Here is a 21686-nt window from a genome sequence, read left to right on the forward strand (position 1 = left end):
TGATTTTTACTTTTTGGTAGGACTGCTTTATAGATGTGGGATTCTCTCAGCAGGAAGTACATAGTATCTGGCTTCTCTCTTTTTGTGATACTAGCAGCTACTGAGGATCAATTCTGAGATCCCTTAATTCATTGGAAGTTGCAAAATGCCATTGCTTCCTCATTTGTTAGCTGTAATACTTCTATAAAGAGAAGAGAAACTTCTCATGTACTGCTTGGTTAGGCAGTGCAATCATCAATTTAGGAAAGCAAGAGAAGTGCTTGATTTTTTTTCCCTCCTATTTTCCACTGATTAAAAAGCAAGAAAGACGGGTGCCTGGGTGGCTCAGATGGTTAAGCATCTGCCTTCGGCTCAGGTCATGATCCCGGGATCCTGGGATCGAGTCCCGCATTGGGCTCCCTGCTCCTTGGGAGCCTGCTTCTCCCTCTGCTTCTCTCTCTCTCTCTCTCCGTCTCTCATGAATAAATAAAATCTTTAAAAAAAAAAAGCAAGCAAGAAAAAATTGATTCACCATCCTTCAAGTGTGACTGCACCACTGATTATCTTTTAGAATCAACATGAACTCATGAATTTAAACATATTTGATGCATTACTATTACTATTCATTTTCAAACTGCCCCATTTTTGGCCTGTGGGAGCCCCTTAAAGTTGGCTTTTTTTCTTTTTTAATTTGAATACAGTTGACGCACAACGTTGCATTAGTTTCAGGTGTACAATATAGTGATTCAACGTCTCTTGCATTATTGATGTGCTCGCCAGACAGCACTATTCCAGTAACACGGACTCTATTCCCTATGCCATGCCTTTTCTCCCCGTGACTTCTTCATTCCATGACTGGAAGCCTGTGTCTCCCACTCCCCTTCACCCATTTTGTCCAACCCACACCCCATTCCTTCTGGTGACCATCGGTTTGTTCTTTGCATTTACAAGTCTGATTCTGCTTTCGTTTGTTTATTCATTTGTCTTGGTTTTTTTTTTTTAGATTCCACATATGAGTGAAATCACATGGTATTTGTCTTTCTCAGTCTGACTTACTTCATTTGGCATAATACCCTCTAGGTCTATCCATAAAGCTGATTTTTAGTCCCTTCATGCAATCCTAGTAGTTTTCAGTAACTTTCTATCTGGAGTGACAAGATGTTGCAGGCGTATCTTGTGCATTTCCTGCTTTAATCTGAAATCAGCTGTTTCTTCAAAGAGGCTATGTCTTTTAGTGGGAAATGGCATTGCTTGAGCTCACTCTGGGCATCGGGGTGCTCTATGCTAACTGGTCACTCATTGCTTCTAGGCCTTTTTAGTAGACTGAACCAGGAAATAGATTCATTTCTTAAAATAAATATATCATGAGTTCATACTAATACTTCCAGTTTAAAATCAGGATCACAGGGATTCGGCTTAACATCTTTAATCGTACATCTCCTTTCTCCCAAAGTTGAGAATCTTAGTTTTCAAAGACAATCCTGGTTTTCAAAAATGACACAATTACGCATTTGTTCTATCATACCACACGCACACACATACACACACACCTCAGAAAAATACCAACATTGCCACCAATGGTAGGATTCCTGAAAAGAGTTTAAACGGGTTGTCTTCTTGCTCTTATAGTTCTTACTGCCCCGAAAGTATGTCCCCTCAGGGACCTGGAGCCAAACTGACGTTTTTTAAAGTCCCATGGAATAGTTCCTTGGTGTGAGGTTATGCAGACTGTATTCACGTTTAGGGTCATTTGTTTCATTTTCTTTTCCAGGATTACTTTTTTAATAATGTAATTTAATAAAATATTTACATGGTTCCAAAGTCAAATCTATAAAACACAGTATATTTAAAGTAGTCTAACTTTTATTTCCTATTTCCTTCATCCAATTTTCTCCTATATCTTACAGGCAAGCCTTTATTTTTAAAATTTTGTTTATTCTTCTTTTTTAAATGTTATGCATACATATACACACCTAAATATACACTTCCTTTCCTCAGATATATACACAATTTTCTCAACTCTGCTTTTTTTGCTGACTATAGCTTAAAGACCCGTCCATAGTGATATACAGAGACATTTCTTACTCCTCTCTTACTCCTTCTTTTAATAATGGGTATTTGAGTTGTTTCATCCTCAGTGGCAAAACTAATAATAATCTTGTGCTCTTTCTTTCTTTCTTTCTTTCTTTCTTTCTTTCTTTCTTTCTTTCTTTCTTTCTTTCTTTCTTCCTTTCTCTTTCTTTCTGTATTTTCAACAGTATATCTTTGGAACAGATTCCTAAAATGGGATTGCTGGATACAGAGTAGTTTAAACAAAGTTGTTTAACAATCTCAAACTTAAAGAAAATTTGCAAATAGAATACAAAGAACATTTTTTTCCCTGTATCATTTGAGTGTATGTTGCCCCATCACCAGGGAATACTTGAGTATGTTTTTCCTACAAATAAAGACATTTGTCCATATAACAACAATACAGTGATCAAAATCAGGAAATTGTTAGCCTAATACTACCATCTAATCCTTGGATCCATTCACTTTTCGGCAATTACACTTTTTTCTAAAGCACAGGGATCCAGTGTGGAATCACACATTGCATGTCGGTGTCCCATCTCGTTGTGTTTCATTTTGGGATACTTCTCTCTTTCCTTACCTTTCATGACCTGAATGTGTTTGATGATGACAAGACAGTTATTTTGTTGTATGTTTGCCAATTTGGGCTCATAGTATTGTGAGGTTTTTAAAAAGGATGTATTGAATTAGTGTTGATCATGTTCTTCTTAGGTAGTGTCAGGACCTTGGGGGAGACGATGGAGCAAGATGAAGGGGGAGAAATATCTCTGGAAGAGAGGGGCCCATTCCCTTTGAAAATGTGTTTATCTCACTGTACACAAAGGATGAAGGCCTCTTTTAATGAAGGCTGTAGGTCAGGGAAAGGGAGCTGATTCCCCAGGAAGTTCTCCCAGATAAGAAATCTGTGACTGTGAACTCGTCTGCTTCTGTGTTTTTGCATTGTCCCTCCTTGCCTTCCTCCTTAGTTCCAGTAAAATTATTTGCGGGTAGAAAAAAAAAAAAATCCCAGGTTTGTTTCAGCTGAACTAAGGGGAAAAGTTTGGTCAAAAGAGCTGGTCAGGAAGGAGGGCCCGGTGTGATGGGTCTGCCTTCTTCAGGAGTCAAACTCAGCAGCTGGCTCTTAAATACAGACGGAATGAAATCCTGTATGAGAGGTGCCTCAACACAGCAAGCACTGGATAGATAGCTGCTAGGTAGACAGGAGCTCCTCCTTCCTCCTGCCTGAGCTCTGCTCATCCCCTGCTATATAGGCCCTATTCTGTTGGAACTGTCAGTGCTCCTTCTCCATGGGCCTGGGGGTACCTCCTGGATGGGGGCCGTGAACTCTTATCAGAGCTGAGCAAGGGGAAGGGCATGTGCTGAATGGTGTCACATTAATATGACTCAGCCGCTCAACCCGTTAGTAACCCTACTTAGGAGGGCTCCCTTCAGGGCACAGGAATCGTCCCCAGAAAGAAGCTGGGTGAGGGCACAATTAATATGGAAGAAGAAAGAAGGACCTGGTAACCATCTACTTGATGATCTTTTTGGGTCCATCAGGCCGAGTAATTTCATTTAACCTCGAGGAGAGAAGGAAGAGAGGGGGATTGGGAAGGTTAAAGAATCTGTGATTGGTTTCCTTTCATACCCAGGATGCAGGAGCCGTCAGAAGGGGCCCAGGTTGGCAAATGCTCCTGGGAGCCCCTGCAGCTGGAATCCAGCCGGCCCTGGCCCTGAGACTCTACATCCTGAGCACACCTGAGAGCAGGACCAGTCAGGGAGCAATTTACCTTAGCAGCGTGTGTAAAGCCATGTTTTCTTTTCAGGGAACAAACAAAAAACAACCCGAAAAGGAAAGAAAAAAAGGTAAAATCTTAGTGCAATCCAAGTGTTTGCCCTGCTTGCCAAAGCTAGAACAGATACAATTTCCCCTTAGGAGGGATGGTGGGAGTTTGGGGGATGGTGTCTGTGTGTGCACTTAATCTGGTAGATCCCCCAAATTGGATAGAGCCCCCAAAGACTGAGTCCTTTTGTTAAACTCCAACCCACTCATCAAGGGAAATCAAGGAACACCTTTAAACAACAGCTTTGAGATAAACTCAAAGACTTAAAAGCCAGTATTTGCTTATAGAAACTCTATGCATATTCCACACATTTCATACATTGGTCTTTTAAAATTCCCTGTTTCTGATGAAGTATAGTTTGCGGATCACCACTCATCAGAAGGTCCCTATTTCCCTATCCTCCCCCACTTTTTCTGGACAAAGCATTATTTTTAAACTCTCTAGTGATCGGCATTTGGCAATAGTAGGAGCTCTCAATAAGGGGATTTTTTGGCATGTTTTTGTCTATTTGTGTATCATTTTATGAATTGGGGAGAGACGGCACAATTTGACAGTAGAACTTCTAGGTAGAAAAGATTTTGTTAAAACACTTGGAATTTAAAAGCTCTTTTTGCCTTGTAATGAGTCCTTTGAAAGATAATCTGTTCAAGGCCCTACGGGGTTTCTGAGGAAACATGCAGCTTTGAGGGGAAATGCTCTCTCTCCCCCTTGGTCCCACAAGTGCACATTTCTCAACCCGGTGCTCTAGCTGGATCGCTTTGCTTCCTGATGCAGTAATCAGATATTTTGGTGAAGGAAATTTTAAAGCCTAATCATGCTGTAGTGAGGAAGGTGGGATTTCTTTCCTTGCATGTAACTCAAGGGCACATTTTTCTCAAAGACCAAGTGTTACCTTTTGGCTTCTCACAAGATGTCCAGCCCATTACTGTGAAGGAGGCCACAGTCTTTGCTCTTGGAGAGGTTACCATCCAGAGTGGAAGAGAGGCAGCCAGCCAAATAATTTACACGTGTGGTAATTGCAGTAAACTTTTATTACTGTTGTCAGTACATTTGACACATTTATTGCATTTACTGAGCCCAGTGCCTGGGGACACAAAGGCAAACGCTGAAATTTATCAAATCCATGACATATATTACAGTCACGCCATTACTCCCCCCCCCTTTTTTATGGACTCACCAAGAAAGAACAAAACACTGCCAATTGTAATATAAATGCATCTTGATTCCAAAGATGCTAAAAAGTTGAGAATCTGCATCTTAGAATGAATAAGATGCAGTAATCCCTTCCAGATTCACCCAGTAGACAGCTTGGGAAACTTTCACAAAGCAAGGAAAGAAATACCATCAGGTTGGAACAATGTGCTAAGTTGGTCCAGAACCAGGAACACCTGATGCTAAGAGGCAAGGTAGGTAAGTTTTCACAGAGGAGGTGACATTTGAACAAGGTCTTAACGAATGAATAAGGATCTGCAGGTGGAGGAGACAGGGCATTTCAGGCTGAGGAACCTGTGTGTGGGCTTCAAATATATCTCATTTTAAGGCTCACAGGAATACATTAGGTTTTATTCTCTTTTATGGAGGAGGAAACAGGCACAGGTTTAGTAATTTGCCCATTTCTCAGCTGGTGATCAAGAAATACCAGCTATTACTCTTATTTTTCTTTAAGATTTTATTTATTTATTTGACAGAGAGAGAGAGACAGCGAGAGAAGGAAAGCATAAGCAGGGGGAGCAGCAGAGGGAGAGGGAGAAGGAGGCTCCTTGCCAAGCAAGGAGCCCGATGTGGGCTTGATCCCAGGAATCCAGGATCACAGCCTGAGCTGAAGGCAGCTGCTTAACTGACTGAGTCACCCAGGCATTCCGCCCCCCACTTTTTTTAATTATATATGTGGCTCACATTATAGTTCCTTTGGTCAACACTGTTCTAGAACAGTCTGCTTGAAGTGGTGATTTTGAGCAAAGGAATGCAGCTGTGCCCATGTTCACGACCCTCCGCGGCCAGAGTGTGCTCGTCATACCTCACATACTGACGCCTCCCTGGTTAGGCAGCCTGCCCCGGGCTCCACAGCTGTAGGTGGCAGAGCTGAGCTTTGAACCCAAGCAGCCTCCCTCCAGAGCCTACCTTTGAGCTTCAGAAATGTGAGCTGTTGGTGATTTTGAGTGCAAGGGGGTGGGGTCAGATTGTTACTGTGTTACTCCCTTCAGGGAGCAGGTACATGCATGTTTCCAGAAGGTCTCTGAGGAGCGGGACGAATGCTGGGAATTTCTGGCACCAGCTGCAAGGTCTCCAGGAAGCAGCTTCAGTCCTGAGCCAGGCTCCTGTAAGTGCTGGGCACCTGGGGTGTTACCTGGAGGGCAACCAGGTTTTGGCCAGTACTTGTGAGCTTCCGCCTGAAGCCTAAGCAAGGATCCAAACTCCTCCACACCCAGGAACCCCACGTTCTAACATCACTGTTCCAGCACCTGCCCCACGTACCCCACAGACTGAGGAGGCCATGCTTTCCCTCAGCTTACTTGGCCCTTGTGTTGCCTGCAAGTGCAGCTCATCCTCCCAGACCCAGCCCAAACATTGCCTTCTCTACAGCCTTCCCTGACCCACCCCGGGGCAACAGGCATCCCCCGGTCTTCTGCTCCATGTTGTACTTGTCAGTTCATGGCTGTGGCCCTGCTTGACCATCACCCCACCTGGGGTGGCAGCCTCCTATGCGTCCTGTCCGCCCCTGCAGGGCCAAGGACGCATTGCACACATGCTCAGTGCCTGCTTGGAATGGAATGGACTCGAATCACATTCAGCCAACGGAAGGACACTGGTGACGACCCCCTCACCGTCAAACTCCCCTCTGCCGATCCTCGGGGAGGCCAGTGGCTCTTGCTCTTTGCCTGTCTGTTAAAAGGCAGGACTACAAGAGGACACGGGCAGCAGTTACGTTTAACCTCTGAAGTGATTGTTGGAGAAGCAAATCGTGCAAGAAAAACAAAACAAAACAAAACAACTCAGCAGCATGATTCAGTGACGGGGCACATTCCAGGGGACACGCACGTTGGTTTTACTCACAGGCTCTTAATCCCTGAAACCCAACCCCTCTCCCTCTCAGGTGTCGCACGCTCTGATGTCTTGGGGTGGGAGGCACCATCAGGGGCTGTTTCCGTGACACCTGGAGGCTTCTATGCTTGAGTTCTCCACTTGATTCATGAGCTTCTCACAGCAGCCTCATAGAGTGAAGTAAGTTTGGGGATATTTTCACTGGTCTTAAAGTCTCGTCTCATGAGTTAACCACATATGACAACTTCTCCCACCTCCGTGTGGTTTCATGTTTTCCCTTCAAACCTATTACTGATGGTCAATGCTTTGGAATCCTGCCTCTCCTACCGTGGCCAGAAGCTGACAGCAATGACCAGGTGCCAGGGGACACCTTTAAGATGGTAATAGGGCTTCCTGAAAAGGAGCTCCGAGTCAGACCCAAGAGCCGGGGCATGCTGCCGTGTCTGTGGAATTGTCCGCCACTCCTGTTCTCGCAACAGCAAAGTGAAATGGACCCTTATTCCAATAAGGAAAAATTTGACCCTCAGCTTCCCAAGCACACTGTTATTCCACCCCAGGAGCCTATCCCATCCATCACCTGAAAGATTATTTTGCATTAGAATTTTGATTCTTTTACTACAATGTCTGGCCAAGATTCAGTACCTTGAAGCCAGACAACTCAAAAGGACGATCTCTCCCTTTTCTTCCTGATTGTAAAGTTGTGCACTAAATTTTGGAGTATGTGCAATTTAGAGAAGGAAGTCCATCTCCTGCTCAAGAAAAGCAGGGCATCTGCCTATGCAGTCCGTGTGTGAAGAGCTGTGCGGTGAATGACATGCTGATATTCAGCTTCTATGGTAGTGGTCTCTTTCGTCTCCTTCCTCATCTCTTCTCTTTCTACGGAGAAAGGTATCATAAGGTCTGGGAAGGTGAAAAGTCCTGATGTGCTGCAGTATCTCCCTCCCCCTGAGGGAGACCATCAGGGTGACCAGTCTAAGAGGTTGGGTAGCCCTGTAGGCTGGAAATGAGGAATGCTGAGGACCTTTTGTGTTGCAAGGGCTGGAAAGGAAAAGTTGCTGGACCTATAGTGGTGTGGAAGTTTGGGGTCTGCAGGACTGGACAGCCTGATATAATCTGACACAGCCCTTTTGGGTGACTGGATCTTTGAGGAAAGGTCCCATGAAGGACTAAGGTTGGCAGTAAGAGCTGTAATTCTGGGAACCTATTCTGAGCTGAGCATGAGGTAGAGGATCATCCTCCCCAAGCTCTTTATTGACCCGGGTAAAGCCCTAGCCCCGCACCCTCTGAAGGCTCTGCCTGGGTATCTCACGCAGGCAGGTGGCAGTGATCAGCCACCATCTCCCACTGGGGCGGAGAAGTCTGGCAGACCCTTCTGTTTGGATGATGTGAGCCTTTGAGGTTTTGGACTAGTCATGGTGGGGGGAGACAGCCCCAAGACAGAGATGCTAGACTTTCTGCTCATCCCACAGTCTGTTAAACCACAGGAATTTAAGCCTCTTGGTTTGTACAAAAAAACTGAACCCGACAGTATTTGCCCCCGGGTTTGTAACCGGTCCTATTGGTTATCACACGGAGAATATGTGTACATGTGAACAGTTTGAAAGCAAAGAGGTTTTCACCATCAGCCCCAAATTGAAAGGTGGTGAAGGGGCTGACCCCAAGCTTCTGTCTTGATGGTTCTGAGACTCACTGAGTCAAATACAAAAAGCAGAAGCCACTTGATATATATTTTGTGTTTATAATGAGAAAGGGAAATGATCAGTCTGGGGAAAATGGTGCCAAAACAAAGCAAAATGAGAGCCTAAGCTTTGAGACAGGTTTGCCCATAGTTATTCTGCATTTAATAAATATTGCCATGGTATCTATTCTTTGCCATGCACTGTGCTACGTACTAGAAAATAAAGTGATAAAGCAGCCATTGTCGTTGCCTTCTGGTACAGAGGTGGAGAAATACATTAATCAAATGATCAACTCAAATAAGTAACAACAGTTAGCACTGAGGACGAATTATTGTCTATTTCCAGGCTGATTTATTTTCAGCTAAGAGACAGGATAGTTGGGGTTCTATATATACAGCTGGAGATAGGAAAGAGTTAAGCCCTACATGGGGCCTTGCTGGGGCTGTCCCAGGGGAAAAGAGGTGCCCATTTATCAGTCCTTGGGCAATGGGTTGGTTCTTCCTCTACTGTCATTTCAGAGAATGTGTGTTCCCTCCAGCATCCTGGCTGGCCCGGAAGGTCGCTGCAGGCTCAGGGTGCCACAAATGCAGGATTGTTCACTCTCTTTGGCTGCGGAACTGGGCTGGGGACCAAACTGGCCCGCAAACTCAGGTTTTCCCATTTCATTTCAAGAATAGCCAACTTCAGGGCCTTAAAAACAGGTTTGTGGTACCACTAGGAAGGATGGGGAGGGGGGCCAAAGTCAATGCCATCAACAGGCCATGGATGCCTTCAGAATAATTTCCCAGTTTTGAAACAACGACAGAGTGATTGCCAGAGTAATTCAGAGGGGAGGAGAGATGGAGTGATTTTGGCTAGCAAGGCTGTATGTTGAAATAATATGAAATAGTAAAAAGAATTTCCTAGGGTTCCCCAAACCAGTCTGTTTTCGAATAGTGTGGGTTTGGTTTCTTATTATAATTCTTGAGCATACTGTTCATTAATTTTCTATTAATTAGCTCATCAATTCAATAAATATTCATTGTAGTTCACTCTTCTACTAGCTGTAATACCTTAGGTTCCAATCTCTCCATCCCTCCTTCCATCCAACCAACAAATACTTATTTAATAGTGCCTACTGCAAGTCAGACTTCGTGCTTCCCCCAAAGAGGGGAACCTAACCTAACCTAACTCTTGGGAGAGGAGCTAGGTACAGTAAGGGACACTTCCCTGTAGCAAAGACAATGCTTACAGTTCACCAAATCTCATGCCATTCACCTCTCCCCAAGCACATAGGAAAACTACATTTCCCAGACACCCTTGGAAGTCCTTATTAGGGTAGGGCCATGTGACTAGATTCAACCTATTAGGAAAGAGTAGAAATGATGTATGTTGCTCTCAGACCTGGCCATAAAACTCCTTGTGCAACTGTCCAGGGTCTGACGTTCCCTTCTGTGGTGAATCCAGATGGCATCAACATATGATGCAAGGGATGTGGAACCCTGAGTCACCACTTGAAGGAGAGCCACAGAAGGACTCTTGTGTGGAATTTATTTGTTATAACCTAGCCTCACCTTCCTTAACTTATGCATACCCTCTAAACATAAGGATGTCTAAGTTTAACCCTGAAAGAAAAGGAGAAATTATCTTGGCTAAGTCAGGTAACATGACCACATTTAATGATCTTTTTCTAGCTAGGAAAAAAAATATTTAAAAAAGCCAACTTACCACACAAAATATCTTGATCTTCATACCAAAGTCTTGAATGAACCCCAAGTTCCTGTTTGAATAACTGGGTATAGTGGTTGCATTCATCAAGTTTGTAGAAATTTCCTGAAAAATTCTAATTTACCCTTTAGAGAGTTTTAATATGACTGAAGAAGGTAACATGTTAGCTGAAAGAATCACTTTCTCATCATAAAAATGGATCATCCAGGCCTTGACCATTTGGAGTTTACAATTTAATGAGGTAGAATAAAGGAGAGCAGGGAGAGAACACCAAGTTCATTCAAATCATAGAGCCTGTGCCTAGATTTCTTTCCCCTTCCAGGAAGGCTGCTCTTATCACTTGCTTCCTCCTGACAGCTTGATATAAAGCAGTCATCCAGTTACACTCTACTGAATCCCCCATTCTAATTTTCTGTGTAGTGCGCCTCACTGTCTGATAGTTTTCTTGTTTATGCATTTTTTTTTATTATCGGCTGTCTTCTCATTAGAATGAGGAAAAAAATACTTTGTTCAACATTATCTCCAGGATGGTGAACAGTGGCTAGCACATAGTAGGAGCTCCATACGTGTTTACGAATAAGTGAATGACATGTGGCCAAACAGGAATAAAAAAGCAAATGTTTTGTTTTAAAACAGATTTGCAAATGTACTAAATGGCCAAGGTTGGGATGTGTCCCAGATGAGAACCACGAGGTGGCCATGTTTATCATTTTGTAGCAAAGAAAAAGCAATGTCAATTGGCATCAATATCTTATCTTTTTGAAATTAAATTTTCTCAAAAGACACTCAGGAACAGTCCATTCCTGAGAATTCCTTGTTGACAAAATCCCTCTATGTAAATAGTTTTGAGTTTAGTGTTATTCATATACATTAAATCTCTTTTTTGCAACATGTCTTACATAATTCAATGCTCAAGAGGCAATTTTTTTGCTGTAGATGCTGAAAGAAGCAAGAACTCTTTTTCAAAAGAGACATGAATTCTTGAATGTGGACCTTCTCTGTCTAACCTAACTGCTCTGGACCCTGAGGCATGGACATTTCAGATTTGAGTTGTCAGGAAATCATCAGAACACGTAGTGTGTCTGTTCTATGATCTAATACTGTCTTCAGACAATCAACTAAAATCTCAGTTTTGGAAGTCACGTCCAATGAGTGTAAAGACTAAAAAGGGGGCGCCTGGGTGGCTCAGTTGGTTAAGCAACTGCCTTCGGCTCAGGTCATGATCCTGGAGTCCCGGGATCGAGTCCCGCATTGGGCTCCCTGCTTGGCGAGGGGCCTGCTTCTCCCTCTAACCCTCCCCGCTCTCATGTACTCTCTCTCTCTCTCATTCTCACTCTCTCAAAATAAATAAATAAACCTTAAAAAAAAAAAAGACTAAAAAGGATGTGGTTGCAATCCTGAAGCTAGAAGCTATAGTCAGAAAATGGGTCAAGAAAAAAAAAAATGCCAAACCAAAACTGATGGAACTGGGCCCTCAAGGACTAGCTTTGCTGGTTCACCAAAAAAGGTAGACTCCTCAGAAAGCTGCATGGGTGGGCTCATCTCAAACCAAGCTAACCAACCAAGCATTAAAGAGGAGTCTATAGCTTTAGTAACAGAACGACTAACATTTGCTGAGTGCTTACTAAGTGGTAGGCACTCCACCAAGTGCTTTACCTACGTCATCTCATTTAATTCCTCATGACATATGCCAAGGAGGGAGGGGTTAGTAATTTCTATTTATAGCCCCAGAAACAGGTTAATTAACTTGTCCAAGTACAGACAGATTTTCCTGATTCTAAAATTCAAGGTTTTACCCATAACCTCTCCAATTCTCCAATCTTAGCATTCATTGTAATTATCATAACAGATGGAATGCTTCTAGAGTGGCAGAAAACAAAAACAAAAACAAAAAATAAGCAAGCAAACATGGGCTCTGAAAACAATAGGTATATTTCATTTGAGTCTTCTTATAACAAAGAGGATCAAAATGTGCAACTCAGGAGAGAGTATATGGGGTGGTGGAAAGAGGAAAGTAGGTCAAGCCTCTGGGTCCTGCCTCATTCCTGTATGAACCATTGGTATGACTCCAGATCCCCACTCATCTGCTCTCTGTCTCTGTTTCCTAGTCTGTGAGACAGGACTAATCTGTACCCTGTATTTCCCAGTCCTGAGAAGCTTTCTGAGAGGCCTAACAAAGGGAAGGATTCTCATTTAGGTTGTCTAAACAGTTTTGATCCATTTTAGTCTCCACGATTTTTTTCCACTATCCACTAGGTACACAAGAAATGTCACAGTAGAATCACAAAACGATTAAAATCTCATCTGCACTACAGGAAACCTAATTCATTCTTTGTGGCCTATCCTGTGCCTTTTCCCTTCAGAGGAATAGAAAAGGGAAGGTCTTCTGATCTCTGCTGAGGAGGCAGCAGGAGGTAGCTAGGAAGAGAGGGTGGAAACCAGCTTCTCACCTCAGAGTGGTCATGGGGAGGCAGCGGGCATAGTGTAGTGGCCCATAAAACACCAGCAGAGTGGAGCTTGTGCCATATCCAACTACTTAAATTCCTGCAACATTTTTATTATCTTCTGTCTAAATTATAAAACTTCAGGCTAATATTTCTTTGGCATTTTCTTAGGTAGAAGTCTTGAACCAACTCCTTGGTTCAAGAGCCTTAGAACAATACATTATACTCAAACAAGATGGAAAGGGGCTCCTTGGTCTGGCTGTCTGTCCCTGGGAGGCAGAGGTAAGGCCCTAGATGGGGGCTGGGGGGGGGTCTGTAAATCAGGGAAACTGCGATCCCCAGAGGTGTTGAGGGACCTCAGAGCTGAGCTTGAGGGGGCTCTGTGGGTGAAGGGTGGAGCCCAAGGGATGCTCAAAACAATATTGCCCCTTCCTTCCCCAAATGTTGACTGTGTGGCCCGTGTCCAGGCACTGTCCTGAGCAGCGGAGAAACAGGGATGAGAGAACAGTCTTTTATAGTTCAGTTTAAGACAGACTTTTGAATCAAACAGGTAGGGAACTGGACTGGATGGGTTTAAACCTTGCCTGTGCCACTAATTAGATGTGACTGTGGGGGTAACTTGACTCTGAGCTCAGCTTCTTCAACTAGAAAGTGGGGACAACATCACAATTATGACTGTGAAAATTAAGTTAGATTATCGAAGTGAAGCATTTAGCCTGGTCCCTGATGTGTAGTAAGGGCATCCATGCAATGCTGTAAGCCCCATGAGATAGGGATTGTGTCTTGGATTCACGTTGAATCCTCAGTGCTTACTGGGGTTATACAGAAGATACTGAAAGAATTATCTCTTGAAGGTTTAAAGGTTAATGAGGGAGTCAGGTTGGAGGCCAGGAAGCAAACTAAGGTTCTAGAACAGGATTAAAAAGTCGAAATGTCAAGAACTAGAAAAAACAGAAACATGATGTAGAACTGAACATTCATAGTAACCGGTTCCTGAGGGAGGCCTCTGCAGGAGGCAGTGGGTATATGGGTGGGCATGGAATAAAGGGTCATGGGAGATCCCGGGGTCTCCCCCTCAGACCAACCCATAGGTTGTTAATGATCCTCCTTGTTCTCACAAACACCCTGACTCTCTTCTAGTAACCCTAGATCTACTCTGAAATAATTAGCTCCCCTTCAGGGGTTTCCACTTGCCTTTTCCACCAAACCTTTTCTTTGGGTCAAGGGGGTACAAACAGAAAATCAATTGTCAACCTGATGAACACACCTTGGCCTCCATGCAGGCGGACGCATCAGGGGACCAGGCAGTTCTGAGATGCGAGGCCTTGGAGGGCAGTCACTCTACCAGGTCCAAGAATTGCTCTGGAGTTTTCCTTCAGGTGTCCTAGCTTTGGTTGTGAAGCCTATGTAAGGCTTTGCAGGGGTTGGTCAGCATCTTTTGGGCCAAGAAGTGAGTGGGGCACTGTGCAGGATGGAGAAAGAACAATCTCTGACTTTGGATTAAGAGGTGAAGATTTCAGATCCTTTCAAAGCCCAGACATGCGAACGAAATCAAACATGTAGGGAAGGAACTGGACTGGATGGCGTTAGAAGATAGACTTGCAGGTAAGCTTTGCGCAGTGGCAGTATCGTAGCCAATGAGGTTTATCCGAGGCGCGATTATTGCTAATAGAAGATAGACTTGCAGGTAGAAGGGAATTTCACATTGAGTTTTGCAGGAGATAATCCAGGGGGATTAGTGGAAATGGATGAAGGAGGCTGCTGAGTTGAGGAACTCAAAGGTGGAGGTACAGAGGCAGGAAGGAACAAGTTCTAGGAGCAGCCTCCCCTTAAAAGCCATCAAGTCAGAAAGAAATACCTCAATCTGTCAAGGACCCACAGGGCACTCTTCTCTGTTAGTCCCAAGGGTGAGCCCCTGGGGCAGCAATCAGCCCACATCCTGCCTTCCATACTCTGATGGCCCAGAAACACACAGTGCCTGGGCTTTTGGAGACCTTCCCACGGGTGTTATTTTGATCATGCGTGCCCAGCAGTAAAATAACAGCCAACTAATGAGCTGCCAACTGCAAAGAGTTGCCACCAACTTCCTCCCTCCCTGTCCCAGTTCCCATCTACCCTGGAGTGGCCCCGCTTCTTGATTTTCCACGCACTTCAGAGCAGGGTCAAATGAAAGGCACATTCAGGGCTTCTGGGGAGAGAGGAAGGGCCGGGAAAGGGTTGCCTCACTGCGAGACAAAGCTGGGTGAACAACTGAGTCTTTGCCTCGTTGACAAAGGAGAATGAGGGACGAGCGCCAGGCTAGCTTGAATTGACTGAAGAAAAGTAACTTTTGTAATTCACGGCCCTCTGCGTGCTGTGAAAATGCTGGCAAGACAGAGAGACAGGCATGTACTTTGCAGGCAGAAAGAGCATGAACCATGAGACAATTTTGCGTTCCAGAGTCAAGGATGGGGTTGACCACGGGCATCAGGAGAGCCTCTGGGAGGCAGGGACTGCCGGGGGAGGGGCTTGGCCACCCCTGCTGGCCGCAGGGTCCATAGCTCCCCCAGCACCACCTGCTGGGCTATAGGACTGGCACCACCCACTTCTACGTTCATGAGGTCAGTGTTAGCCAATCCAAGATGGCCACTGAGGGGTTCTGCGGGGAGTCAAGGAGAGCCAGGAGGCTGCTCTCTGTAGGGAGGGAAGGCACAAAGAGCAAGTCAGGGGTAGTAGGAGGGAATCCAGTGTACCCCATCTATCGGTGAGTCAACAAGGCATTACTGGGCTTAGCATAACAATCCAACAATGGATTTTTGCTCCACTTTTTAACTAACTGATGAGCTATAAGGTATAGATAGTGACTAACTTAGCAGTGATGAAGTATATACTGAAGACTTGCCCCCCTAGCCACAAGAACCTCAAAGAGGAGGTTGGTGGCTGAAATTGAATTTCTCACCATTTTTGGTGGGTAGGTCTCAGCCAGAGATCATGGTTTAGAACAAACAAAAGTGACATTTCTTACATCCAAGTGGTCTAGGAAAATCCATATTAATTATACAGCACAAACCTGCTATGACTGGGGGGCAGTTGAGTACAACTGTGGAGAGGTGGGGAGCTCCCCGAGGGCCTGCGCCATCAGGAAAATCTTTGTGGAAGAGGGAGAACTGGGGTTAGGTGCTGAGGGAGAGGCGGGCTGTGGACAGGCAGAGGAAAGTGGGGAGGCGTTCCAGGCGGGAGGGGCAGCACAACTGAAGACCGTGAGATAAACATGGTGAGTTTATGGTGCTTTAAAGGGATTAGGCTGTTTGGGTTTAGCAGGTGCTCTTAAGAGCATGGGAGAGAAGAAAGTGCAGGCAGTTGGAGCTTAGAAAGGAGCTCATTGCAGGACCTCACAGTGCCTAGGAGGGTCTCAGCTGTCAGGGTCTTCTCCTGAGACTCATCCTCAGCTCCTTTTTGGGGTTTCGGGAGATCTTTCATCAGAATTTCAAGCACTTTAGTTGATTTTTAATTCCCCCTCCCTGAACCCCATGGAAGGGGGCCAAGAAAGCAGGTGCTACCCTGAAGTACTAAAACTGGGACTGAGAGGAAATTTTCAGAGAGAAAAAGGAGTGTCTTACGGGTTTCAAAAATCTTAGGCATGAAGCCAATAAGGCAGGAGGAGATGCCGAGGGGACACCCTAAGAAAGAAGAGCTTTGGGCAAAGAACTGGTTGTGGGGACAGGGAACTGGACTTTACAATAGGGGGGGCAGGGGCTGGGGAGAAGAGAGATGACAAGAGTCTCAGGCCACCACTGGAAAGTTGCCGTACTGAGATCCTGGGGATCTGCAGTACTTCCTCCTTTTCTGGAAGAGGCATCAGGGATCCCTTTGAAAAGAGATCATCTAGGATCTGTCAAAAGGGCAGGACAGAAAAAGGCAAGAATGTTTGAGCTCACCACTTCAAGTCAACTTTATTTTTATTTTTTTATTTTTAAAGATTTTATTTATTTGACAGAGAGAGACACAGCGAGAGAGGGAACACAGCGAGAGAGGGAACACAGCAGGGGGAGTGGGAGAGGGAGAAGCCGGCTTCCTGCCGAGCAGGGAGCCTGATGTGGGGCTCGATCCCAGGACCCTGGGATCATGACCTGAGCCAAAGGCAGACGCTTAACGACGGAGCCACCCAGGCGCCCCTCAAGTCAACTTTAAACAGGAGATCCTAGTCAGTACAACTGAGCAAGAAAAAGACATTAAAAACTGTATATACAGATTGGAGAGGAAGAAGTAAAACTGTTCTTATTTGCAGGTGACATGCTTTTGTATGTAGAAAGGCCTAAAGAGTCTACAAAAGTCTACTAGAACTAATAAGCAAGTTTAGTAGAATTGCAGGATACACTATTAACAAATGACCAAACAATGAAATTTTAAAAATTCCATTCACAATAACATAAAAAGAAAAAAATATTTAGCAATAACTTTAGTAAAAGAAGTATAAGACCTGTGCACTGAAAACCTCAAAATATTGCTGAGAGAAAGTGAAGATGGAGACAAATGTAGAGATATGCTATATTCATAAATTGAAAAATTCAATATTGTTCCTAAATGTAGGCATACAGATAACTGGGGCAGAATAGACTCCAGAAGTAAGCCCTGACATTTATGGTCAGTTGATTTTGATCTAAAGATGTCACGGCAATTCAATCGTCTTTTCAATAAATGATGCTGAAACAATTGGATAGCCATAGCAAAAAAAAAAAAAGAACATATCTTTTCCCCACATCATATGCAAAAATTAACTCAAAATGAATCATAGAGTTAAATGTAAGAGCTAAAACTATAAAACTTCTAGAAGAAAACATAAGAGAAAGCCTTTGTGAATATGGATTAGGCTAAGATGATCCTTAAAGGAAAATATGGATAAATTGGACTTCATCAAATAGAAACTTTGGCTTTCCAGGAGATACCACTAAAAAAATGAAAAGACAAACCAGACAATAGGAGAAAACATTTGCAAAACATATATCCGATAAAGGACTTTTGTCCAGAATATAGAAATAACTCTTACAATAAGAAGATAAATTGATTTTTTTAAATGTGCAAAAGACTTGAACAGGCACTTCACCAAAGCAGATTTACAAATGGTCAATAAACATCTGAAAAGATGCTCAACATCAGTCACAAGGAAATGCAAATTAAAAGAGCAATGAGCTGCTACCACCTACACTAGAATGATTAAGGTATCAGATTGACAATACCAATAATTGAGAAGGATATGGAGAAATTGGAACTCTCATACATGGCTTTTGGAAACATAAAATAGTACAGCTAATTTGGATAACAGTTTCTAAAATGTTTCTAAGCATTTCTAAAATGTTTCTATATGTTTCTAAAATGTTTCTGAAATGTTAAATTTTCTAAATTGCTTCTAAACTGTTTCTAAAATGTTAAATATATATTTCCCAGATGACCCAGACATTCCACTCCTACCTATCTACCCAAGAGAAATGAAGACATATATCCACACAAACACATGCAAAATTTCATAGCTACGTTAAAACAGCCCCTGAAGGGTAGCAGAATATGCCACCCCAAAATATGCCTCTTTGGTATAAGGATTATTTTAAGAAACATCAGACACAGAAGAAGCTCTGAAAACAGCAAATTTACCCTTTGTAAGGGAAATTTACATTTATGAAAGAAATCTCCATTTGTAAGGATGTCTCCCTTTCTGTATCAGGAAGGGAAGGATAATTCTAAATCACAAGAGAACCTTATTAACAGAGAAGGCACTGACCTAAAACTGCATAACAAACCTTACCCTGTTCTACCATGCTTTTTCTAGTAACTTCCCCTAACTGGCCTCCACCCCCACACTCCCTCCCTACACACAACTTTCTTCTTACTTTAGCTGAAAATAGTATTCCAGCTGGAGGGTTAGTCCACCTCAGGGAATTACCCGTTATTCCCTGGGGGTCTCCCATGTATAACTGAGGTATCCATGTTAATAAACCTCTGTTTTTTTTTCTTATTAATCTGTTTTTTATTATAAGGGTGTTGGCCAAGTAGTCAGAAAAGTAGAGGGAAAATGGGTTTTCCTTCCCTACACCCCAAATTGGAAATAATCAAATGTCTGTCGACTAGTATGTAAATAAACAAAATCTGGCTTATCTATATGAGGGGATAAACAAAAAGGAACGAACTACTGATGTGCAAAAACCCAGATGAACTACAAAGACATGCACAGTAGAAAAAGTCACTCAGAAGCCTACATTTTTGTATGATTTTGTTTATATGGAATTTTTAGAAAGGGCAAGAGTATAGAGGAGTAGAGTTAGAAACATCAGTGAACTACATAAGAATAGGAGGGACCATTCTGGTGGGATGGAAGCATTCTAAAACTGGATTATTATGATAATTGTGATTGTACTGCTGTTTAACTTTACTTGAATAATCAAGCTGTACACGTATGATGGGTGACCTTTATAGTATGTAAATTATACTTCATTAAAGCTGTTAAAACAGGGGTGCCTGGGTGGCTCAGTTGGTTAAGCCACTGACTCTTGATTTTGACTCAGGTGGTGATTTCAGGGTCATGAGATGGAGCCCCGCATCAGGCTCCACACTCAGCAGGGAGTCTGCTTGAGATTCTCTCTCCCTCTCCCTCTGCGCACACACACACACGCTCTCTCTCTCACACACACACAATAAATAAATCTTATTTAAAAATCCTACACTTAGGCAAGTTCTTCTGCACCTTGTTTTCATACCTATAAAACGGAGGGGGGAAAAGCTGTTAAACCGAAGGACAGGGAGGTTCCTAGAAAGGTCTTTGGGGGAGGGTGTATGCGTGTGCATTACAGGAAGAAAGAAAACACCTATGGGAGGTAGTTATGAATTGAAGTGCAGTGGAAAAACAGGGGCTCTGGAGCCAGACTGCTGGGTCTGAATCTGGCATCTACCACTTACTACCTGGATGGACTTGAAACAAATTACTTAACCTGTGAGCCTCAGTGAAGTGGGGCTAATAGTAAATACTGAGGTAGTTGTGAGCATTGAAGGCAATGGATGTAAAGTGCTTAGGCAAGAATCTGACGACATAGTAGGTACTCACTGAGAGAAATTTCTAAACCAATTAGTTCTACAGAAAATTCAGGGCTCTGTTGGAACTGTAAAATTATGGGCTCTCTGGGTGTATTATAACAGAATTACAAGCCTCTCACTGACCTGATTTAGCAGCCTTATTAATGAAGAAGCCTCGGACCAGGGGCCAAAAGCCTTGGTTTCCAGTACTGTTTCTGCCACAATCACACCACATAACTATAAGGGGGTTTCTTAAACTCTCTAGGTTCCCAAGATATGCCCACTTATGTTTAACTTTACTTGAATAATCCAAACACGGTTGCCAGGATGCTCCGGAAGTCAGAGCTTACTGCCAACATTAAAGGTGTTTTGTGTAAGGTAATGATAGCACAGAGCACAGAGTGGGGGCTGTGGTCTGGGGCGAGAGGAACATAGTCTGGCCAAGGTCACTGTGCCTGTGCACTGGGATATGTGAACATCAGCCTAGCAGGAGGCCATGGAAATTTTCACAAACCAAAATTAGCATTTGGAGCTGAACTGAAAAGCTGTGAACACAGGATGTTGCTGAAAATGGTGCTGGGCAGGGCTGCTACCTGAGGTTTTGGCAGGCTTCACCCCCTGCCAGTTGATTGCAGAAGGATGTCGGACCATCAGGAAATAGGGATTTGAAATGATCCCACAGGAAGTGTGAATAACAACAGAAGCAACAAAGTCAGCTAGGCCAGGTCTGACAGGGGGGTATTGGGTTGGGAGACAAGTGAGTTCTCACTTTCTTCAATACTTGAGGAACTTCTAAGGAGGAGCCCATCTGGGATTCAAGGATGGCTTTGTGATAGATTCCTCCACTCCCTCTCCCCTCCTCCATTAGCACCTCCTGGAGGAGCAGAGGGAAACATAGCAGCTTGAGGGGACAACTAATTTCTGGCTCAGGATCCTGGCGGTGCTCCATGTAACAGTTTGTAAAAGACACCTGCTATATTTTTGGATGCCCAGCACCCATTCCTATTTTTTTCTGGTAAGATCATGTGGGTTCTTTTTTGGGGAAGTTCCTTTCCCCATTATGTATGATCTTGGTGGAACTGTCCATACAGGTATGCTGCCCTCCTCTGGCCAATTAAAATCTCCCTCGTGGATTCTGAGTCGAGCTGAGTTACCGATAAGAATGGAACCAAGTCTGTTGGAGAGGATCTGACTCCAGGCCCTTGTTCAACCTTTACTTATACCCGCCTCAGCCCTGGTTTGTTAACTCTTCTCTTATTTTGTGAGCCTCTGAGATCATCCCAATAAGTTGTTTTGCTTAGCGGTGGTCTATTTCCATTTCAAAGAACAGACATAGAGCATGGCCATGGCTCTTGCTTAGGGCAGGCTTCACGGAGGACACGCGCGGGGGTAGAGAGAGCCCAGCCTCGGTCATCTACCATCAGCCATCCCACTCCAACTCTAACCATGTGGCCACAGGCCAGCTACTCAATCCCTCTGAACCTCAGCTTCTTCTGTAGAATGGAGATACTATTACTTTGTAGAACTATTAGGATTAAATATATTTATTCTCTCATTCATTTAGTATCTACTCCTAGCCACCATTATCTTTATATTCTGTGAGGATCCAGAATAGAGACGTGAACAAGACAGATGTAATACAGTCCCTGTCTTCAGGAAACACACACTTCTAATGGGAAGAGAGACAGGGAACTTGGGTTTACAAGTCTGACGATGTTACTATAGACTGTACAAGGCACTATGGGAGTGGTTAATAAGGGGATTCAAAGAATCCATTAGAGGCCACATAAGGAAGGGCCTTAGTAAATGTGACTTCCTTTCCCCTTTCTTTCTCCTGTTTTCTTCATCTTCTTGATCTTTGCCATGTTCTTACAGTAGAATTAGGACATTTCAGAGAAGTC

The 21686-nt window shown here is 43.7% G+C and overlaps 1 pseudogene; it reads left to right on the forward strand.

The window, feature by feature from the left end:
- Window positions 1–14352: 14352 nt before the first annotated feature.
- LOC112824687 (U4 spliceosomal RNA) lies at window positions 14353–14422 on the forward strand (annotated as a pseudogene).
- Window positions 14423–21686: the final 7264 nt, after the last annotated feature.

This window comes from Callorhinus ursinus, unplaced genomic scaffold (assembly GCF_003265705.2).
Source record: "Callorhinus ursinus isolate GAN/ISIS: 27379988/994484 unplaced genomic scaffold, GSC_fseal_2.0 scaffold9, whole genome shotgun sequence".
NCBI lineage: Eukaryota > Metazoa > Chordata > Mammalia > Carnivora > Otariidae > Callorhinus > Callorhinus ursinus.